Here is a 24564-nt window from a genome sequence, read left to right as displayed (position 1 = left end):
CCGTTTCCGTCGCCGTTCCGCTGGCATTGCTTTTGGGGCTTAAGAAAGAAATATTTATTCATCTGATCTATATTGAGCGTACAATTCTGTGAGTAACTGTTTATTCTTCGTGATCCACGAACATAGAATCTATGCATCTCTAATCTAATGGTAGGGGAGCAATGCCATCCTAAATAATCCCGGCATAAAATAATGAAACAACTGCAACTCTGTTGATACAGATTGCACGAATAATGTCGTAGCACCATTGACAAAAAGGGTCTTTCGGGAAATAAATATCATTCCATCATTCTGTTTTACATGAACGTTTTTTTATCTCGTCACTTATCTACCGTACAAAATCGTAACCTACTCTCAATCAAAACATCCATTATCACATTTAAATTCTAAATCATTGAGATACTCAGTCGTGGGGGGTGTGTAAACTAATTAACAATTAAAATGATTGTCGCTGTCGTGATTACGTCTCACTGTGCTCAGTCATATCTTATAAATACAATCCTGCACTAATACTGCATACAGTTGCGGAGAAACCAGTTATCGGTCATTATTATCGCCACAAGATAAATCTAAACCGTACCCGATTACTGTAGGTACATTTGTGCGCGAATGATCGTGACGCATTGCACAAATAAATTGCGACTAATATCAGCTTAGGGAGTCACCTTTGTTGAATATGTTATTTGGTGCGCGATGGTAATCTTCATTTCAGTCACGTCGCCGCTCGCAAGAGATGCTTATCTGTTGATAAATATGGATATTTCCTCCAGCAGTGTGTCCGATATTGATCGCATTCATGAATCGTTGCAGCACGAAGCGTAATGTGTTGCGAGATTAGCCCGTTGTTGAATGAACTAAGATAGTGGATAATCTTTCGATTTGTTGCACATGTTTCAAGTGGAAAACTTTCGGAGATTTTTCTCTTCTGCAGAACTTTACCGCTTGATCAACAGCACCACGTATCGTTCAAAGAGCAATATGCTTCACAAATCACTTGAACCAGATTTCACTGATGCAACCTTTATATTCGCAACTGGAAGCCATATATCCTAGATTCGCACCACTTGAAGGAAACCTGTATTCGATTCACGTCGAAAATGACGTCAAGAACCTTAAAAGTTCCAGTCTTTTCACACAGTGACTGATAACTGGAGTTCGGCGCGGTGTGAATGATTACGATTTTCTACACAATCCCTTTCAGTATTGCTGATTGGTTCTGCAGGTTGCATTACGTCAGACAGATTTGCCACTAAATCCTCGGTAAACTGTTCTCTGCTATCAGGAACGGGTATGATGAAAATACTATCCGGCCCTTTTTCAATGACTGACTCATAGCTAGGTGGAGCAAACAGGCGGTATGATGGAGCTGGCGTTGGGGGTACCGGCGTTTCTTCATCCGGAGGTTTCGGGGTGAAGCACTTTGTTCGTATCCGCACACGCCATCACGACAAAGAACGATACCAGAGCTATCAGGGTAGCCACATACCAAATGATGGGTGATCAGGTCCATTGTCGGAGTTGTCACAGAATTGAGTTCCCGTAGATTTGTCGTTTGGTTCGTACTTAAAGTTGAAGTTTCTGAAAGATAAAATGAATTAGGCAAAATAGTGGATTCCAGTGCAACTTTTGCTTACCAGCTTCTTCTTCCTCTACTTGATAACCGACTGCTGATGCTTTCTGATTATAGAAATCCACGGATGAAACATTGGCAGCCTGTTCTTCCTCAACATTGAGCTCTTCTACGGAACAATTCCTAGCAAAAGTGGCTCCTTCTGAAGCTACCGTCGATCCATTGGTTAAGCTGACTGGAAACAGAATGGATAAAGATGTTAATTCATAGCTGCATGGTACGAATCAGGGGTGAGTCTACATTTTCCTATAGAGATAAGAAAACGGCAGTAAAGCAGAGCTTTCTGATAAAACGCGCTACTAATCATTTATTCGCTCGAACTTCTGTCGATAAAAAATGCGGCATTAGTATAGCAGTAAAATTTTGCAAACACCATTTCAAAAAATCCAAATCGTGATAATCATGCGTAAACACTGGTCTCTCCATAAGCTTGTAGACCAGTACATCCTGTTATTGAAATGACGCGAAAAGAACCATTTGGATAAAGTTTATCTTTGCAATTGATCTATAACTGATAAAATTGTGCCAATAGAATTAAGTTCAATAAAATTATTGACGATCAGATTTTGTTTTTTTGAACATCATTGTTTTAATTTCTTTGTCAGACTGCCAATGCGGAAGTAGCTGGTTTGGTCCCTTTCTTCTTCTTCTTCAATGGCTCTACATTCCAACTGGAACTTGGCCTACTTTCCAACTTAGTATTCTATTAGCATCTCCTCAGTTATTAATTGAAAGTTTTTCTATGCCCGCCATTGCATGAGGATGTAACTTGTGTGGCAAGTACAATGGATACACTATGCCCAGGGTGTCGAGAATGTTTCCAACCCGAAAACATCCTAGGCCGGACCGAGAATCGAACTCGCCGTCTCCGGATTGGAAATTCTACGCCTTTGCTCGCAAGGCTACTGGAGACCCCTTCGGTTTGGTTCCCATAGATAGGAAAATCGAATGAATTGTTTCTAAAAGTTTAAGCAATTCACGATTCACTCGCTTCTTCCATGTAGCGCTTCCTTTCGCACTCCATAGAAGACTCACTAATTGTTTTAAGCCTCTACGTGCGTGTTGAAAAACGACAGAATCATCGTCTTCGACCAGAGTTCGCACAGACTGAATACTTAACGTATAGCATGAGACAACTGACAGGACATTTACACAACACCCAGTGGACCAGTGGAGAACTTTTTGCTTTTCGAAAAGTTTTCTCCTTACCGGGGCGGGAATCTAACCCACACTCCACAACACATGCGTCTAGACGATTGACGTCGCTAAACGCACGGCCACGAAGCCCACGTGTTGGTCCTCATCGAGCAATATCTCTGTCTCGTGTTTATAAAGTGCATTCGCAAAGACTTTTTTCAAATGATGCGCCTTCGTATTTTACGACTAACTTTATTGTCAGCCTCCAGCAATGATCTTCGAAATCCTCGATCCTCCGAAGGTATCAACTTTTATTGTCATACATACATCCTAGACGGGTCTGTCGCGCTCGATTTGGCACACTGTACTTTGTCTTTGACACATTCGCCACTGATCCAACTCTTGTTGACACACGTTTCAGGTGGGTGAACAGATCTGTCACCTTTTCATAGTGAGCTTCGCGACAGTGCGGATAGCAGCGACAGTCGTCTATGCGGGTTTGAATGCGTCCCAGTAAACCACATATCTTATAACAAACAGCAAATAAAGTCGCATTTGCGTCCATCAAAAATCTTAATCACATTGCATATCAAACTTTGTCAGATTATTGACGAAAAATCTTTGTCAGATTAAAATGAAAAATGTACACGATATTTTTTACCGTAATGAAAATCAATCGTTATTGTGTGAATGAAAACTCGTAATGTGTGAATGGGCCCTCCTTAGCTGTGCGGTAAGACGCGCGGCTACAAAGCAAAACCATGATGAGGGTGACTGGGTTCGATTCCCAGTGCCGGTCTAGACAATTTTCGGATTGGAAATTGTCTCGACTTCCCTGAGCATAAAAGTATCATCGTGTTAGCCTCATGATATACGAATGCAAAAATGGTAATCTGGCTAAGAAACCTCGCAGTTAATAACTGTGGAAGTGCTTAATGAACACTAAGCTGCAAGGCGGCTCTGTCCCAGTGTGGGGATGTAATGCTTATAAGAAGAAGAACGTGTGAAAAAAAACTTGTATTCCTTGCAATATCCTATATCAGTGCGAATGAATGTCTATGTGAATCGTAATACAATCGAAACCACTTCAGTCCAAATGGCTTGTAAAAGTTTCAAGCAGTTGTAAAGATAGAAACTGTGTAGTTTATGTTGGACAAAAATCCGACTTACTTTAAGACGAGCAGTATGGGGTCGTTCAATAATTACGTAAGCACATATGGGGGGATGGGGGGGGATCTGTAATTTTCTTACTCTGCCTATAAACAAACAATAATTTGTATGGGAAAAATCTTACACGCAGCCTACGTAGTCGTCCAATTTTCGCAGTGAGAACGATGGATCGTTCTCCCAACAGGTGGTGCAACTCATGGATCATTCGCATCCTCCACGTACCATCTGCCACCTGCACGCAGTATAGGCACGATGATACACGGCACTTTTATTTGAAAAACTCCAAGTGTTCCCAAACAAACAATTTAAGCTGAATAAGCTAGTTTTTTTAGCTGAAGAAGACTATTTTTGGTTCAATAAGCGCTCCATTAGCTTCAAATGTTTGTTGGGTCGTTGGTTCTCTACGAGCATCGTCCAGGTCTCATGTCCGTAGCGGCCTACGGGGCCCCATACAAGCTCCGACATGTTGTACAACTTTGACTCTGCCCAAGAGTTTTTGTTCTGTCGCAGTAAAGTCGGACCGTCTGTGGACATTTCCTAAATTGTGTTAAAATAGACCGTGCAACACCTCAAACTTCATGACTTCCCAAATCAATGATATTTTCAAGGGTCCTGGGCCACTCGGGTTCAATCCAGGGAACCTCCGGAATGGTCATTTCCGAAATTCGGACAGCGAATTTCATTTTTGAAAGCTTTCAGAAACAGACGTCAATGACGGAAAGGTTTAAATTAAATCAAAATATGTCGTGTGACACCTCAAACTTCATGATTTCATAAAAAAATGTTGGATCCAATTAGGTCACATCGGCCACAATCCGGGAAGCCTACGCAATGGTCATAGCCAATTTCTAAACTGAGTGAGAGTACGCCTTGTGACACCAGGTCGAACTTTTAATTTTATAAATCACTAGCTGACCCGGCGAACGTTGTATCGCTCAAATTTGATCTTTTGTCTGATATATTTTTTTGCGTTCACAATTTATTTAGAAAACAAATCGGTTCATTGGAATGGTTTTTAATTTTTTAATAGGTTTTATCATAACATATTTTCTATTAATTAAGTAAACATACACAAATCCCAAATTGTGGACTTCGTAGCCGTGCGGATAGTGACGTTACTCGTCTAGACGCATGTGCTGTGGAGTGTGGGTTCGATTACTGCCCCGGCAAGGAGAAAACTATTCGTAAAGCGAAAAGTTCTCCACTGGTCCACTGGGTATTGCGAAATTGTACTGTCCGTTGTCTCATACTAAATGTTAAGTGTTCAGTCTGTACGACCTCTGGTCGAAGACGGCGATTCCGTTTAAAAAAAATGGTTCAAATCGATCATTCCATTATCGAATTATAATGCCGACTTCGTATTATATTATACAGATGATCAAAATTTGAAATTCTCATACAAATGTACAAAAAACTATTTTATCGAAGAGATTAAATTTTTAATCCATTTTTTTCAAATTATTTGTAAATAGAAGAAGAAAACGAATATAAATTTGTAAAAATTGGGTTGTTTATTTTTGAGTGATGCGCGGTCGTACAAATGCCAACTTTGTTTTATTTATATAGATTGGCTGTGCTCAACCATGTACCCCTGGCGATACCTTCGCTGGCCCTAGGGGGTACCTAGGACAAAAATGCGTAATGGCGGATGTATTACAATTGAGGGGGTTAGAAACAGAAAAGTGTAAGTGACAATTTGAAAAAAAAAATGTGTTGACTACAACAAAAAATGTTTTGGTTCTAGAGCTTTGCGGCAATATGCTGATATAGTTTGTACGTTGTATATAAAAAATGTGAAAAATCACAGAAAGTTTGTAAATTTTTGAACTTCCATACAATTTGTATGAAACGAAAAAACATTAAACCCAGTTTTGATTTATTTTTTATTCTAGTAAATCCAGCGATCAGTAAATCAAAGACTTTTGAATTATGTCCAGCCCAATCAGTACAGTGTGTGGGACAAAAGATCAAAAGGACAAAACGTTGAATGAACAAATTTTGAAAATCTTCAATGTGATCTACCTGATTGAGGCAAAATGTTGAATAATATTCTGCTGAACTAAAATCTAGAATCTAAAGGTTTGGAAGCCTCTATTTGAGAGACATGAAGGCCTTTTTCCGGAAAGCTCAGTAGCTTAGTTGCAAGAAGCTTGGAAGCCTCCTTTCAAGAGGCTCGGAAGCCTCCTTTCAAGAGGCTCGGAATCCTCCTTTCAAGAGGCTCGAAAGCCTCATTTCAAAAGGATCGGAAGCCTCATTTCAAGCGGGTCGAAAGGCTCCTTTCAAGAGGCTCGGAAGCCTCATTTCAAGCGACTCGAAAGCCTTCTTTCAAGAAATGGAATCCTCCTCCCTAGAATCTCGGAAGCTCGGAATGCTTTCGCCTGCTCTCGAAAGAGTTGAAATTTTCCTATCAAGAGGTACCTCATTAAAAGCATAAGTTTGAAGGGGTTCTTCTCAAGAGAAAGGTTTAGAACCGCTTATATAGATGGTCAAAATTTGCAAACTTCATGCAAATTGACTGAAAAACTATTTTGTCGAAAAGATTGAGTTTTGATTTCCAAAGTATTCCACTTTCATTATACCATTTTTCCTCGTAAATAGAAGAAGAAAACGCATATTTTTTTTTTGTTTTTTACTCGACTGTAGTATTTAACTTATTTTGGGAGATCTTGGGCTCCGCAGCCTTGAAGGAAATTGAAAACTATGTCTTTAGTCTTTTCCCGACGTTTCGGACTTGAAAAAGGCCCTAAATGGACCGAAACGACTCTAAATGATTAGAAATATAGTTTTCAATTCCTTTCAAGACTGCGAAGCCAAAAATCTCCCAAAATATAAATTTGTAAAAATTGGTTTATTTATTTTTGAGTCTTACAAATGCCAACTTTGTTTTATATATATATTGATGGTCAAAATATGAAAATTCCATGCAAATTGATTTTCAAAGTTTTCGAGTTCCATCATAACATTTTTCTTCGTGGAAAGAAGAAGAAAACGAATATAAATTAGCAATAGTTGGGCAGTCCATTATTTGTTTTATATATACACCCAGGTTTTTTTTACGCGGTTGGAATTCATTAATTTCTCGGTTAATCTGAACTTTTACAGCTTTTCAAATACCCTCTGAATTTTCTTTGATTTTTTGTGAATTTTTTGGTGGGGTTAACTCATTGCTTCATTGACCCTGAAGGTCTTAAACGACCAAAACCAAACCGTGTAAAAAAAACCTGGGTGTAGAAGATTTATCTCAGAGGTTTTAAGAGGGTTTTGCTTGTAATTCACACTAGGAACAAGGGGTATAGCTAAACAATTATGAATATGCAAACCTTCCACTTTTGTGCTTGAGTAAGATAATTATCTTAAGTAGCTCGGAAGCATAATTTTAGGCAGTATTATATGAAACTGAAGCCCACCTTAGCCTTGTGGTAAAATCCGCGGCAACAAAGCAAGGACATGCTGGGGGTGGCTGAGTTCAATTCCCGCTTCGGTCTAGAAAATTTTGGGGTTGGAAATTGTGTCGTCTTCCCTGGGCATAAAAGAATCATTGTGCTAGACTCATGGTATAAGAATGCAGAAAATGGAAACTTGGGGTTCTTTCACAAATTACTTAACGCTGAAGGGGGAGGGAGGGGATCAAGCAGAGCATTACGGTCCATACAAAAAAAACCTTCCATACAAAAAGTGTTACGTGGGGGTCCAAAATCACCAAATTTAGCGTTACGTAATTTTAGAAAGAACCTTTGGCTAAGAAACATGTCACTTAAGAACTGTGGAAGTGCTTAATGAATACTATATGCTGCGAGATGGTAATGTCCTAGTGGTTATGTATGATACTAAGGGATGTAAGGATAGATGAAACTAAGTTCGTCCCTTTTTTGTCAAAATCATAAAGTTCCAGACAGGAATCGAACATTGGTATGCTGTGTGAGCGTCACTCACGTCAACGTTACGTAAAAACGTTTAAGCGTGCACTCCATGGTTTGCAATTGATATGCGTGAACTACTTTTATATTCGAATACAATAGATTTCTTAGCAGCACACACTGAATTCCTACATTTTGAAGACAAAGACTTGTTAAGCAATTCAACAAAAAAAACAAAACTAATAAAGAAATGCGAGCTGAAAAAAAGTTTACCGAGCCCAAAGCAAAAAAAAAATGCATCCTTTCTCAAACACGGGATTCTTCAAGCTTATCAAATAAACGATGGAATTTAAAAAAATGTGTTTCATGAACAAACTGCATTTTCTAAAATCTACCACAAATTTTAGAGTACCGTAGTACAGAATTTGATTCACTGCGTTATTTATTGAGTTTTTCTGCAGTTTTCTAACGAAAATCATCTTCTTATTGACATCAAATCCCAAAACTGGGACGTTACCGCCTTGCAGCTAATTGTTTATAATCGTTAGGCATTTCCACGATTATTTAAACTGCGAGGTTGTATGACGGGCCAAAAATGGGTAATGTGGTTCCATAAGCAGAGGCACTTATGCCAAATCTGCGGAATGAATAGAGTATCTACTTCCAGAAAAAAGTTCGAGCAATCCATCGTTTCCTAGTTTAACCCAATATATAGGGAGAAAGCCTGATTTTTATCCACGAAAGTTGGAAATCCCACTCTTCCTATTCAAATGATTGTATAAATTGAGAAATTGTTCGAAAATAGTATTGATTATGTACTTTTTATCCAAAAGTGTAGAGGAGAATTCATTAAATATTTCCTCGCATCTTGTAAATCGGTCAATGCCTTCACGAGTTTTGTAATGCCTCAAAAGAAAAGCAAACTCATTTTTATATATAGAAGATAGAAGAAGAAGAGAAGAAGATAAACCGAGCATCAAAATCGCCACCTTCGAATTGGCAATTCTACGTCTTTGCTCGCAAGGCTAAATAGATACCCTGCGTAAAAGCAGCAAGAGTAAAATTTAGCCACAAGTTGGTTCACCATTGGTTACTCACCCTATTGGGATCGTGTTTTTATGAAGCCGTTTGTTTTAATGTAATCGGGGATGTCCTGACCGCACTAAGCGTCGTTTTGACTGTTCTGCGGATCTATATTTGTGAAGGTATATCATCAACTTTGAGCTGGCGAACATTCGATACTATTTGTGATTAACTCTACACGTAAGCATATGCGAAAAATTAAGTTTTTTTTGTGACCTTATCAGCATGATACTATGCTACACGGGCATCGATAATTGCCAAATGATTCGAAATCAAATGGCGTAATTTTTAATCCATGGTAACTGCTTCGACGTGTTGTTCTACAAATTATTTTCGATTGCTTCGTCATTTCATGAAAAAGTCGTGAGCATGTCACTCTGAAGGACTGTGTCTTTTTTAAGCTTATGTGAAATTACGTCAGCATGACCATTTTTCCGGCAAACCTCTTTTCTTGTTTGCGATTTCACAAGGGTTCAGTAACTTTTGATCATCAAATCATCGGGCAGATCATCAAATGTATTTGCACGGAACGTCACATTTCTGAAATATAGAAGAACGGTTTCGAATTGCCCATGTTTCAACTTTGCCTGTCGTGTAGAATAGGATAGCTATACTTTAAAATCATCCGATAGATTCTCCATATTTCCTTCAATATTCATATGCGTTGAATGCGAGTAAAATTTTAGTATCAATCCATAAAGAGGAGTAAACGAAACGCGATAATGAAAACGAAGAACAGCGGTGCTAATTAGATTATTGGTATTAAAATTGCGTGATGATTTCATATGAATCATCCAGTATTATCACACCACTACCAGTAAACTGTCTTCATTAATTTATCTTGAACAAATAGGTTGTTCGCTATTCAACTGGTTAGCATTTCCGTCAAAATGTTTGCAAATCTATTTAATCATCTATCGTATGATCACGGGTTGTAATGTTGGCTTAAGATATGACGGTGGCTTATCGTACAACCTGAACTGTTGAGAAATTATGAATGGTGAAGAATAAAACATCTGAACCATAAATAATTAATTATAATACTGGCGTTGATAATAAGACTGGCTCCATATAGAAGTGAACTTTGTCACGATTTTAATGCTAATAGGGCGAATTCTGGGAAACTAAAATGACTCTAGAACGTTATAAGCCAATTTTAATCAAACAATTTTTGGTCTGGAATATAAAGAATTTAAATTATTTAAGAATTTAAACAATCTTATGAATTAACTGCTTTTTAAAAATGAAACATAAAAATTTAGGTAACATTGATACTTATTTCGCGTGCTTTTAAATTTTTAACCCCTTGAAAAAAAGAATTTTTAAAAATCTATAATTTTTGTTTGATAACAAAAATGTAATCCATTTCTTATACCTCACCGCGTGAAATTTCCATGAAGCTACTTCTTCTCTAGGTGACAGCTCGCGGTCTTCTCCTTCCCTATAACGGCGCCACATTCTCTTTATCGTTTAAATATATATAAATTGCCAGCAACAGAAAACCTCGAAAAGCGGTTTGATCTCAGATTGATTCTTAATCGTCATCGGAGCGTAAGCATCTGGAGGCTGTTTTTCATTTAATGACATTAACTTTGCAGAGCTGATGAACATTTTTTGTTAAGCAACGCATATCAAGTTTGTTTAAACAGCAATTTGAAGACAGGTTTAAATCGATAATATCTGGCCAAAACGCCCCCTTTGATTTCTAGAAAACTACACAGAAAAAAATAATGAAAACTAAGAAGTGCGTAAAAAATAAAGACATGAAAAATTACACTATTTTGAGTGTATAACTAACTGAGGGTAAAATTGGTACCTTTGAATATTTGTAAAAACATCATACTATGTGATTGTGGAAGTATTTTTGTATTACATAATGAAAATAATAGCAAAAAAAAGTTACAGTTTTGATGTACACAGATTTTTTTTTCCTCGTTTGTCGGGTGAAGATCACTGCGTCCAGATTTTAGGACTATTGTGATATGTACACAGATAGAAAAAGTTGTTGAAATTTACACGAAAGTAATGCACATAAAGGAATGCCAAAAAGAGCGTAAATTTAAACGATATTATCGCCTGAATGTATGCATTATGTCACTTTTTATATGATGTATGCCGTAGTAACTGACATAATGCTATAGAAATTGCATACATTTAGGGTGTACTTGTTGGAAAATATCCATGTACGCTCAAAATAGTGTAATTTTTCATGTTTTTATTTTTTACGCGCTTCTTAGTTTTCATTATTTTTTTCTGTGTAACTTTTCATGTTTGTTTGCTCAACATTCTGGAGCGACGCTAGCATACTGTCCGCAAAACTTGCACTGAAACACTCAGTTTGGCAACAAAATAACTTTTCGCAGTGGTTTATATGATATAAAATTTTTTCCATCTTCAAAAATGTTACGTTTTTCGAAAATATGTTTCACTGTTCAAAGCCCTGCCTGCCCTTCCAAATGGACACAAGCGCAGTGAGCCTGCACCAGTTGCTTCCAAATGATATGGAAACTATTGAAATGTAATTCAAATCTGCTAAGGGGAAGAGGCCCCAAAACGCCCCCCCCCCCCTTCGGGGCAAAATGACTTTCAGATATTTACTTATATTTACCTTGTTTGTTCAATCGTTATAGCTAAGGCATAAAAGCAGTCTATGCTTAGCTAGGGCATATTGCCCCTCCTTCTCCTAAATGGACTTATGTTGGTTTTTTAATGTCAAGCACATAAGGATGTGTAACCTTTTTATTATGGGATTGATAAAATACTAATGAAGGGCTATGAAACATCATTGGTTAAGGTGGGGCGTATAGCCCTGGCACTTTTTAAAATCCATTTTTTCACGAATTTAAAAAAAAAAACTTTGTTGCGCGTTCTCTGTAATATTTTTATATGACTACTCACTGGCAATACATTTGAGACTTGTTGGACTACCAAATAACACAAAGTTTGCATAAATTGCGTTGTTAAAAAGTTTTTATAGATATTATCTTCGTGGGGGTGCATATTATACCGTCTAACCCGTCTCCCCATTTCCTTTTGGCAGAATCAGGTCACCAGTTCCACACATTTTGTACGGAAAACAAATGTATGTATCATTTAACACATTGTTAACAAAATGCGTCATACTCAATGTTTATGGTTGATGATAATAAACTAGCAAAAAAGCCGGCTTAGATACAATTGGATACCAGCTGATAAGAGCCGTTCCCTACGTGATAAGTCCATTCCACTTGACCGTCTGGACCAAGCCTTCCGAGATGTCTGCCTATAACCGGTTAGCTGTTACACAATTTCACACCAAAGTGTATTTTCTTTTACATGAAAATGTATGCTTTTCAAATTGTGTAGAACGAAATTATTCTTATTAGCAGAGGAGTGTCTCCAGTTGTGGGCCACTATGAATATGTTTTCACACTTGATAGATACGACGAATCTGAGCAATGTCGAACTACAGCATATATAATCAGAGCCATTATCGAAGCGTGCACAAGTATATGGTTTCTTGCCGCGAGCAAATAAAAAAATCGTTAAAATTAGTTTGTGTTTTTCAAAATTTTGTCATTTTTCAAGTGGGATAAATCCAACCAAAACATTGGAAATAGTTAAGTGACAAACTTTATCATTTAGTACATTAAGTGTACTTTGCGATGTGATATCAAATTCAGACATTTTTCTGGGTCTCAAATAACAACAAGGTTCCTCATTACGCTGACATATTAAAGAGCGTCTCCTTAAAAAGTGCATTTATGACAAATGGGAGTATGCTTTCGCGAAAAAGTTATTCTCGGGCAATTGGAGGTTTAGTACAATTTCATTACAGTCAAACCTTCATGAGTCAATGTTCAATGACTCGATATCGCCTCATGGATGCAAATTATGCCATACTAAAAAATATTTTTTGGGTTGCTGTGATGGTCCCTTCAAACAGCTTTCCATGAATTTTTCATTCCACATCTGAATATTCCTATGAGTCGCTGGAGTTGATTCAAAAGTATTAGATTGCTATAGGGAACTGCACGGAAACATCTCTTTCTCTTTCGTTCCTCATAAATTTTGACGTTTACTGGCCTTGTTGTTTTCTAATTTCTTTGCAGCGAAAAAGAGACAAAACATCTCTTTCTCTTTCGTTCCTCATAAATTTTGACGTTTACTGGCCTTGTTGTTTTCTAATTTCTTTGCAGCGAAAAAGAGACAAAGCAGTCCGTGCAGTGCCCTAAGAACGAAAGAGAAAGAGATTCTTCCGAGCAGTGCCCTATTGTCGCTCCTGTTCGTGTGACTAACATCTAGGTTACTTCGACCTGGCAGCCAAAGTACCGGTACTACAAGTGACAAACTCATGTTGGTGATGCAACCAAACATGCACTTCAATATGATGGATAAACTATGGCCAATTGAAGCTTGTTGAAGCATAATTTGACAAAATAATTAAAATGACTACAGCGCCACTAGCGTTCTAATACTTATGCTTCTACTGTCGCTGGTCCCTTCAATATCGACTCACGGAGGGTTGATTGTATTTTAAGCCAATTAGCAAGTTATTAGTAATTAGGTTATCTAAATCAGCCGATTCCGAAGTTCACACCAAGATGAATACACCACTAGGTGTTCCAATCTGCCAAATTCACGATTCAGCCATCTTGGATTTTTTTTTTTTGTAATGGCCCACCACTATCCCCCACACCAAGAAGCTCATATTTTAGTATGGGAGAGCCAGCCGGTTTGTTTATGTTTTGCACCGAAAATGAATTTTTCACCCCGCCGTCTTCTCGTCCATAAATTGGGAAGATTGAAACACCTAGCTGTGTATTCATCTTGGTTCACACTGTCCATCGTTGAGGTATAGCAGAAAGACAAGTGGTCCGAAGTGAATGCCCTGAGGACCCCTGATGTGGCTACGAAAATAGATCAATTTTAGAAAGCTGCCATTGAAGCCTAGGCGAGATAGTTTAGCTACTGCAAATTCATAATTTATTTTTTCAAAAGCAGCTGGGAAGTCCGTGTAGACCGTGTCAGTTTGGATACCTTGCTCCATTCCCTGGATTATTTATTTATCTATTGTTCATCCTTGATTCCATACCACACAGACCAAAGTATCTCAATCCTATTTTTAAAGACTAGATTATTAACATTTAAATCAAACATGTCACATACATCATTAAACAATCTGCAGTGTCTGTCAAGAGGTTTGTTGTTACCGTAAGCAGTGCGGTGTACTAGAGTTCATAGCAATACTACAAAACATAAGTGGTATCCAGTTGTCACTTCCTCAAAAGTAAATCTGGCCTCCATGAATGATATGAAGTAAGGTGATCGATTGATTTTGAAGCATCAACAAACCGCCATTACCGGACCTAAATAGCTTGATGCAGTCATGTGAGTCTTCCGTGATGATCTAATTAAAAATCAAATCAATCATATCTACTTCATGCAGAAATGTAAACATCGCATCACATTTGATCATCATCTTTTTATAAGCATATTCCGTCAACGTATTTTCCAGAAGAAGACTTCCAGACCGAATGAAAACGTAAGTAGAAGCGGGTGGCACGAATCTTATTTCGTAAAGTTAAGACGAACAAAAACTAGCGTCTTCAAGAATTTTGAATACCATTCCGGGAATAGAATCTCAAAAATTGAATGAATTTTAGCAATTTTCCCTATATATAAAACACTGAACAAGTCACGTGTAGTCACAAGTCGAATCGATCAGCGAAAAAAAATGGCAAATCAGATCATCCTTTCGTGAGTAAAATCGTGACGAATTATGTATGTAGATAGAAGATAAGATGGACAAACATTCTTTCTTTTACTTTCACTATACAATATCTGTTACACGCGTTTCATCTTCCATTCGAGAATCTACATGTTTTCATATGAAATAGGGTTGAGGCAGGTATTTTTGTCTTTTCGTCATAGTCTCGAAAACCATTAAAAAAGAAACATTTTTGCCAAACTCATCCGTACCCAATCATAAGTTCAGGAGACACGTTCTGTTATAGTGGAGTTCTAGCTAAGTTACTTTCGTAAATTTTAGTCCCTACTACGATGGATAGAAATACCTGCCGTATCCCTATGCATGGATACTTGTGATTTTATAGCAATAACCCTTTAGCATTATATTTTACGCATGCTGCACTGCAGATTTCATAAAAAATAGATATAGCTTTGTGCCTTTCTTCTTTTTACGTGCTTCTGAAATAGACTTTCTTATCCAAAGATCTTTTTCGCTAGACTTTATTTTTTATATTAAGGATAAAATCCGAAGTTACTTACCTGATTTGTAAACAAAGATTCAAATGCCCATTTGAAAAATCTGATAGAAGATAGAACCTTAATTTAATACTTTTTGCTACCTGTGCATGATATCGGTTTGCAGGGATGTGCTATCAAATTCATCTAATCCTAGTTTGAATCTCTGTTAAAAATCACATAAGTCTTGTAAACTTGATGTTGATTTGTCATAAAATCTTACCCAATCGTATCAGCAACAGTACGATGATCAACCTGCGGTGGGCACCACAACCGTTTTGTCTGCCGTCCATCACTGATTATTCACCTGCCGACTGCCAGCCAAAACAGTTAGGACACCTTCCAAAGCAATGCGTTTCTACACTTCCTTATGACAAAAATCACTTCTGTCGTTATTAAACAGTACCACTTTTGCGATTTCATTAAAACTATTAGCAAAACCATTAGCATCGGATGAAATTCATCGTTTCGGAGTGAACAAAATTGCACAAATCTAACGTCGTCAAAATCTATCAACCACCTGATCCGATAATTTGCACAATCCAACAAACAACTGAGCCCCGGAGATGAACTAATATGGTGATAGCAATATGAATCGCCTTTATAATGAACAGAACGACGATCGGCGAGATGGGATATTGAAGAGCAAGGCCAAAACACGTCCAATTCGCGAAACGACCGAATAGTAATAGACTGCAGTTGCTAGTGCCGGCTTTAGCACCTCTTCTCCGGACGACACGGCAACACTAGATAGGCAGTCCCACTCAGATAGCTCGAGCTTCCAGCTCCCTCACGACGACCACGAGAAACACCTAAACGCGTCCGATTGGCGCCAATTGTTTCTCGTATCTGGGCGTTAATTACTCTCTTATCCGATGCTGGGCAAGCGAGAGGAAAAGCATGTCGTATCATTTTTATTAAGATACCAACAATCTGCTGCGTAGAGCGGCTGTTTTTTCTGTGATGTTGAACGTCACCAGTTCAGAATACAAAATATCGGTTAGGACCAACAGACAAATAAGGCTATACGGGTATTTGTTGTAGAAGTTAGCTTAATTTAAGTAATCGGAAAAATAGACAATGACGATAAAATACAAAGAAGAAAACAAGTAGAAACAGGTGGAAATTTAATTCAGCACGATCTAATTTTTGCCTCCCTTGTCATACAGAAATCTTAAATATTGTGATTGACGCATTTCACGCCAAATCGAATTCGGGGGACGGCAGCACTCTCTCAGATTTCAAGGACACTTTCTGGACATGTAGACCCAACTAGGCCACTTTGCATACCTACCTATAACTATGACGGTCGTACACTCCGTGTTGTCCAGAGCAAAACCGAATGTAATGTTTTACTCCAGGTCGCTCGTTCGTGGGCTGCCAGTCGCCTGTCTCCCTGAACGCCGGGACGGCCACCCGTCACAGCTGCTTGTCGACCACGCGGCGACTGACCAAAGCACTATTGCTGCCATCAATGAGGTTGGATGATCTGTAGCAATCAAAAGACGACCATCACGCTTCCATAGTAAAAAAATACAAAAATCGAAAAAAGTGCTGAAATCTTACTTTGACTAATATTTGCCAGATTTTAGGGGAGCATCAGGCTTATTCTTCAGGCCAATCCGGAAATGGCGTGTTCTAAGCTCGGTCCAGCTTAGAATGGGTATTTTATATCCACAGACAAACAAACGTAACAGCTAGAACAATTTCCTGAAAAATCTATCGCTCAGTTAATCATCAACATGTTGTACGAAACGCGCACCTCTACGTGTGAAACGAGTAATCCATTGAATTTAAAATGACAGTTGAGTGCAAGGACGATAGGAATTTCTTAAAGGGTTACGTCTACTTGTTCGTGGTATATCCATTCTACTTGCTTTGAGAATAGATACTAAGATGAGGAGAAGAACAAATGCAAGCGTATTAGTGGATGGTGCAAAACGTAAACAATAGATGATGATGTACTTTATTGCACGGCTTCTTATGGGAGCTCGTTCGAATGTAGTAGTGAAAGCTTTTTCGCTGTACATGGATTTCCTCACCTTAGTATCTATGCTCGTTGGTACTTGCCATTCATTTCAGTTATTATGTTTACATCTAAACACATAACACTGAATCAACAATTTGACGTCACAATACACGGTTCGAGGCCGCATCTCTCCATCCACGAATGTCTCCCAGGCTCGCCAAGTCGTTTTCTACCTAGTCATTCCACTTCGCTCGCTGCGTTACACGCCGTCTCGTACCTGCCGGATCGGAAGCGAACACCATCTTTGCAGGATTGCTGTCCGGCATTCTTGCAACGTTCCCTGCCCATCGTTACCTTCCGGCTTTAGTTACCTTCTGGATACTGTATACTTCTAGAGCAGGGCGAGCTCGTGGTTCATTCTTCGGCACCACATTTCATCTTCTTGCACAACGCCAAAGATGGTTCTAAATACCCGGCTCTTGAATACTCCGAGAGCTTGCAAGTCCTCCTCGAGCATGGTCCATGTTTCATGTCCGTAGAGGACTACCGGTCTTATCAGCGTCTTGTATATGGCACATTTTGTGCGGTGGTGATCCTTTTTTGACCGCAGTTTCTTCTGGAGCCCGTAGTAGGCCCGACTTCCACAGATGATGCGTCTTCGTATTTCACAACTAACATCAGCTGTAAGCAAGGATCTAAGGTAGACGAATTCCTTGACCGCCTCGAAGGTATCCTCGCCTAGCGCGGGCCCTGTCGCGCTCGGTTCCACCCGTAAGCATTTACTTTGTTGCATTCACCACCGATGCATTCACCACCAGTCCAAACTTTTGTTGCTTCACGTTTCAGGCGGGTGTACAGTTCTGCCACCTTTGCAAATGTTCGGCCGACAATGTCATCCGCGAAACAAATAAATTGACTGGATCTGTTGAAAATCGTACCCCAGTTGTTACACCCGGCTCTCCGCATGACACCTTCTAGCGCAATGTTGAACAACAGGCACGAAAGTCCATCACCTTGTCTTAGTTCCGGCGCGATTCGAACGAATTGGAGTGTTCGCCCGAAATCTTCACACAGTTTTGCACACCATCCACCGTTGCTTTGATCAGTCTGATAAGCTTCCTAGGGAAGCTGTTCTCGTTCATAATTTTCCACAGCTCTATGCGGTATATACTGTCATATGCCGCCTCAACGAACAGATGGTGCGTTGAGACCTGGCATTCATGGCATTTTTGGAGGATTTACGGCACAGTAAAGATCTGGTCCGTTGTCGAGCGGCCGTCAACGAAGCCGGCTTGATAACTTCCTACGAACTCATTCACTAATGGTGACAGATATCGGAAGATGATCTGGGATATCACTTTGTAGGCGGCATTAAGGATGGTGATCGCTCACACTCCAGTTTGTCCCATTTCTTGTAGATGGGGCATATAACCCCTTCCTTCCACTCCTCCGGTAGCTGTTCAGTTTCCCAATTTCTGACTATCAGTCTGTGCTTGATTGGTCTTTAGCTGTTGAATGGCATCCTTAACTTCCCTCAAGATCGGAAGTGATTGGCTTCCATCGTCCGCTGAATTGATGTAGTTATTTCCTCCGCTGCCTTGACATTCACTGCCTGTACTCTCAGCGCCATTTAGATGTTTCTCGAAGTGCTGCTTCCACCTTCCGATCACCACACGTTCATCCGTCAAGATGCTCCCACCCATATCCCTGCACATTTCGGCTCGCAGCACGAATCCTTTGCGTTGGATGCGTTGAGCTTCTGATAGAACTTGCGTGTTTCTTGAGAACGGCACAGGTGTTCCATCTTCTCGCACTCCGCTTCTTCCAGGCGGCGTTTCTTATCCTGACGTCTACAACGTTCCACGTTTTGCCGGGTACCTTGCTACAGCGTGACCGCTCGCGCTGCGTCTTTCTCCTCCAGAATCTGTCTGCAGTCTTCGTCGAACCAATCGTTCCGTCGACTTTGTCACACATACCCGACGTTGTTATCCGCTGCGTCGTTAATGGCTGCCCCGAGGGGCCCCATCGGATTCATCCTTTTCCGGAAATGCTGCCTCGAGATGCAGCGCGTATGCAGTGGCGACATCAGGTTGCTTCAGTCGCTTTAGGTCGTACCGCGGCGGTCGTCGGTACCGAACATTGTTGATGACGGATAGTTTTGGGCGCAGTTTAACCATCACCAGATAGTGGTCAGAGTCGATGTTAACGCCACAATATGTGCTGGCGTAGATAATGTCGGAGAAGTGCCGTCCATCAGTCAGAACGTGGTCTATTTGTGATTCTTTCTGCAGTGGTGATCTCCAGGTGTACCGATACGGAGGGCTGTGTTGGAAGTAGGTGCCGCGAATGGCCATATTCGAAATCAATTAGTCGTAGGCCGTTTTCGTTAGTCAGCCAGTGAGCGCTGAACATTCCAATAGTTGGTCTTAACTGCTCCTCTTGGCCAACCTGAGCGTTAAAATATCCTATGATGATTTTGACGTCGTGGCTTGGGCAGATGTCGTACTCACTTTCCAGCTGCACGTGGAATGCGTCCTTATCATCATTAGTGCTTCTGGAGTGTGGGCTTTGGACGTTGATTATGCTGAAGTTGAAGAACCGGCCTTTGATCCTCAACCTGCACATTCTCTCATTGATCGTTTACCACCCGATCACATGCCTTTGCATATCGCCCATTACTATGAAAGCTGTTCTCAGCTCATGTGTGTTGCCGCAGCTGTGGTAGATGGTATGATTACCTCTAAACGTTCGCACCATTGATCCCTTCCAACAAACCTCCTGCAGCGCTACGATGCCGAATCAACGATCCTTCAGCACATCGGCGAGAATGCGTGTGTTGATGATGAAGTTGAGAGATTTTCAATTCCACTTACCGAGTTTCCAACCATTAGTCCCTTTTCGTCACAGTGGTTTTCGCCGATTGTTCCGGTCCGTACTCTCTTGTTAGTTATTCGTTGTGTAAATTTTTTTTATTGCTGGCTTGCAGGACCTGACACCAAACCCCCAAAATTTTCGGAGGACCATTCCTTCTTACTTCCGGTGGACCAGGGTGCACAGTTTCACTTGGAGTACCTCGCTGGCACTCGGACGATGATCAGCCGCCCCTGATAGACGCTGTTGTGAGCCGCTCCTAACATGGAGAACAGACGCTCATTAAAATTTGCACCTACGACCATAGTTCCCAACGAGGTTGGTTACCCGATCTTCCCTAAGGTTGCTCGTATCCCTGCCAGCGCCACGAGGAGATAGGGATAGGAGTTGCTGGGTAAGATGCTAAGGACCGCGAGAAGGGGTCTATTTTATTCCTTCAGGTACGCGAAGTACCAATGGTACGATTTGCCCAGCATTTGCTGTGCCTTGCCTTACAAGGTACTTATTCATGCAATCAACGGGCATAGGAGAAATTGAAAAGCAGAATAAGTTCCACTAGTAATGTGAGATTATTACTGATGAAGGATAGAATAAATGTTGCATAATTGTGACTGATAATCGTCATAAGAACTTGGCTGAAAGTCTATATTTCCGAGCAATTAGTTTTAAAAACCATCGCCCAGCTATTTTACCACCACCTAACGTGCTTGTTGTACGAAATAAAGTTTAGCACGACAATGTCAACAGAAGGCGCTAATGTAAGATGTCAAATACAAGGGTTTACGATGCGCGCGCCCCTGGATGTGAAACTCAAGCAGTTGAATTTAAAACGACTGTTGAGCTCATGGTCGATGGAAATTTCCTCAGTGTTACGTCTGTTTATCTGTGTCAATATCTTCCACATAACGTACATATTCACATATGAGTTTTCACAACATTGTAAATTAATGCCCAAGTCGGGTGGTTTAATCCCCGGAATTAGGAAATTAACTTTGATTGAACTAATTTTACTATTTACTATTTACTAGCTTTACTACTTGAAACGACGCATTCTACACCAATTTAGATGGTTAGACAGTTAAACGCGTGTGTTGCACAAAATAATTTAAAAAATAGCTTGAGTTCAACTAACATTATCGTGAGCAATATTCATAAAATCATGCACGATTACTGGATCATATAAAACTATGGGTGAGCTGAAAAATAACGAAAGCTGTGCTCGTGATGTCTGCAATGCAAATTAGCTCGTTCAAATGGAATTTGCGTGGAGCCACTAATGAAGCTTAAGAAATTTAAAGAATTTGGTTCGCTGCGCAAAGCTGATCATGGGTACTTTGTCATTCATTAAACTGATCCAGCTTTTTCACATGGATTCGCTGATTTTTTTCAGCAGAAAATCTATCACTAGTTGATTAAGCTTTGTGGAATCTGTAATGTGAATCATCAGTCTTGCACGAAAGACAATAACACCATTTCTGTAACACATGTTTCAATATACAATCTGAACTTTTTATCAACCTGCCCCCGCACTGCGCATCAAATGGCCACACTGAAGACGTAAATCTCATGTGATGCATAATGCGGAACCTAAACAGTAAAATGGCACGGACTTACTAATTTTCGTATATAATAACCAATTGATCCACCTTGTAGTGATAGTGATTTTCTAATTCTTCATCAATATTACGTTCATTAGATTTTTCTTTAAGGTAAAGGTTGAAGTACGCAGTTTGTTGCTTTTTTTCCACTGACTTACGCACCGCGTTACGTTACTGCCACATAACTCAGCATCCATTAAGTATTCCCCCTGCGTGAACATACCTTCGAAGCCCATAAAAACTGAGAGCGACGTTGTCATCTTCTTCTAATTGGTATTACATCCCCACACTGGGACAGAGCCGCCTCGCAGCTTAGTGTTCATTAGGTACTTCTACTGTTTTTAGCTGCGAGTATTCTAAGCCAGGTTACCATTTTTGCATTCGTATATCATGAGGCTAACACGATGATACTTTTATGCCCAGGAAAGTCGACACAATTTGCAATCCGAGTCGAATCCAGTCACCCTCAGCATGGTCTTGCTTTGTAGCCGCGCGTCTTACCGCACGTGTAAGGAGGGCTCCTGAGGGCGATGTTATATGCTATTTGTTTTGCTATCATTTTGTTAGTTAGTTATGGGTTTTGTACCCCTCCGGTGGTGCAAACGACCAACTTGAAAGATCTCCATCCTGAGCGATGTCCAGCTATCGCTTTAAGTTGTTGCCAGGTTGGATTTCGGTCAACTTCATATATTTCTTTATTGAGGCTTCGCCGCCATGAGCCGCTGAGTCTGCCTCTGCTGCGATGTCCCGCTGGGTTCCAGTCTAATGCTTGTTTACAAACTTCGTTTCCGCCCCTACGTAAAGTGTGGCCGACCTAGCCCCACTTCCTATCCCGAATTTCTGTTGCTATCGGCCTTTGGTGACAACGACTCACGCCATTTGGCTACCAAGATATTGGAAGCTTTCAACATTCTCCACTGGTTGTCCGGCTACTGTGAAACTGGAAGGGGTCTCTGTGCTTACATTCATCGATTTGGTTTTGTTGACGTTGATGAGTAAACCTGCAGAAAAGGAGCACTCGGCAAGTTCGTTGAGCTTACTCTGCATACCAGAGCGCCGTTGAGCGAGGAGTGCAACGTCATCAGCCAATTCGAAGTTGTTTAGGTGCTCCGTGGTTATAGGCTGCCATAACTGCCCGTTTGGTTCACGGTCAATCGCACCTACCAGAATCTCGTCGATTACGATGAGGAACAGTAACGGTGATAGAATTCATCCACACCAGCTACGACCCGGATAGGGTCGGACAAGACACCATTGTGTAGCACTCTATACACGATGAGGCCGATGATTTTCTTAGCGTCTGGCCTGGCTGACACTTGAAAACGTGGTTCAAAGTGCTCAAACGGGTTCCAACGCTTCAGCTGGTCAGTTGGGTCGATTAATAACCAACCATTCGCGTCTTTAACAGGCATCGTTGCAATCATCTTTGTCCCGCTTAAGCGTCGTGAGATATCGTAGAGGATGTGAATGTCCCACGTTGCTGCGGCTCTCTCTCCTTCGTCGGCAAGAGAGTCCGTCCACGTTCGCTTGTTCCTTCGACATGAGCGTTTCACTTTCTTCCCCAGAGCCGAGTATCGCTGACGAGCTAAGACTTTGGCTCCTCTGGTTTCTGATCGCTCTATCACGGCTTTAGCTTTTCTTCGCTCCTCTATTTTCCTCCAGGTCTCAACGGGGACCCTTGTTTTCTATGGGTGCGCAGTTCGCCCAGACTATTCTCGCTAGTGGCGATGTAGGCATTCTTGAAGGCGATTCATTATTGGTCTTCCACGCTGCCATCTTCTGAAGCACCGTTTCACCGTGGCATTTTCCAGTCGGCGTGTGTTAAACCGCCGTCCAACTACTCTCTCTTCCTGCCGACGAATCCGCGCAATGCGCAGGCGTATTTCACCGATGAGGTGGTGATTATTAGATTGCTTTAATGGCCATACAAAATTGGCAGCTGCTCTAGTATGTGCGAAGTAAAAATTATCCTAGCGAAATAATGGAAAGGAATATTTATTCGCTAGGAAAAGTGGAAGCTCCTTTTAGTATACACGTTATTAGCGTTACAAAATTTGCTCCTCAACTTCTCCAGGAACATAAGCGGAATCATTCCTATTGATCACTATCTATTTATTTGCATAGCACCTCAGAAGTCCATATCATCCAGTTGGGAAGATCATTTAATTGCGTAACGCAAAAATTGGCCGTTTTCAAAACTGCCTCTCCCGCCCCTGAAAATGTTGAGTGTATTTACACCCCCCCTCCTTCTCTAAGTGTTAAGTATGGACATTCCCTTAAGCCTAGTATGCTGTTCTCAATATAAATGTGCTTCAATGACTGAACCTGCATTTACTTCACATAGCAGGCGTTATTTAATTTACTCTACTTCGTCCTGGGCGGCTGCTAGTATTTCGCAAACACGAGACAGCAGCCCTAGCCTTCTTGATTCGTGCTTCTATGTCGATCTATGTCCGAAGCTTGGTGGCTGCCAAGATATTGAATGTTTTCGTTCTTCTCCACTGCTTGCCCGACTTCCGTAAAGTGGGAGGGGTTGTTCGTGTTGATACAACGATTTTGTCTTGTTGACGTTCATTATGAGACCCTCCGTAGAGGAGAGTTCAGCCTGTTCGTTCAGCTTACTCTGCATATCAGAACGCCGTACTTTTTTCCTTCCTAAGTACGTGCTAACCTATTATCGTCTGTTGTCGTCCCAAAGCAATCATTTAAATACGTATACATTTATGTCACAAATCTCTGTCATAAAATGCTGACGGAATGCCAAAAAACACCTTTTTCGCCGCTACAATACCACAGTTCTATCAGCGATTAAGATGCTCATTTATGTCTCTCTTCATTGGGGATCATATTTTTAATTGACACTGGCGCAACTTTAGGTTGGAAATAAAACAATTGCCGATAGGAGAACCGAATTATGGACATGTGCCATTTTCTTCGGTATTTCAATGGTATCAACTGTCGCGTGGCATCAATGATAAGAAGATAATAAATGTCCCAGAAAGA

At 40.5% G+C, this 24564-nt stretch overlaps 1 pseudogene; it reads right to left on the bottom strand.

Annotated features, from left to right (window-relative positions):
* Positions 1-289: 289 nt before the first annotated feature.
* On the bottom strand, positions 290-15976 carry LOC134202946 (uncharacterized; annotated as a pseudogene).
* Positions 15977-24564: the final 8588 nt, after the last annotated feature.

This window comes from Armigeres subalbatus, unplaced genomic scaffold (genome assembly GCF_024139115.2).
Source record: "Armigeres subalbatus isolate Guangzhou_Male unplaced genomic scaffold, GZ_Asu_2 Contig1540, whole genome shotgun sequence".
In the NCBI taxonomy this organism is placed as follows: Eukaryota; Metazoa; Arthropoda; class Insecta; order Diptera; family Culicidae; genus Armigeres; species Armigeres subalbatus.
The sequence above is the reverse complement of the archived record's forward strand: the minus strand, read 5'-3'. Positions and strand labels throughout refer to the sequence as shown.